Source organism: Fukomys damarensis, unplaced genomic scaffold, assembly GCF_012274545.1.
Source record: "Fukomys damarensis isolate Sample0158 unplaced genomic scaffold, DMR_v1.0_HiC HiC_scaffold_3, whole genome shotgun sequence".
Taxonomy (NCBI): Eukaryota; Metazoa; Chordata; class Mammalia; order Rodentia; family Bathyergidae; genus Fukomys; species Fukomys damarensis.
The window spans coordinates 39,976,145-39,976,402 of NW_022900915.1; positions in this window are offsets into that span (position 1 = coordinate 39,976,145).

The window sequence follows — 258 nt, forward strand, 5'->3', positions numbered from 1 at the left end:
CCCTCCCCTTCCCTTCCCTTTCCTTTCTTCCTCTCAAGTAAATTTTCTTAAATTAAACTGGTCTTAGTTGTTCTTCTAACACCACAAAAGCGGCTAAATATCAGCCTATCTGGTAATGTAAAATTCCTGTATCTTAGTCAGTTACAATCCTATCCTTGGTTTAATTTGTTTCATGCTAAGATTTAGGAAGATTGCAAATGTCGTGGAAAATAAGCTGCAGTGCTTTCAAGTCCTTTCTAACATTTTGCCGAGACCTAG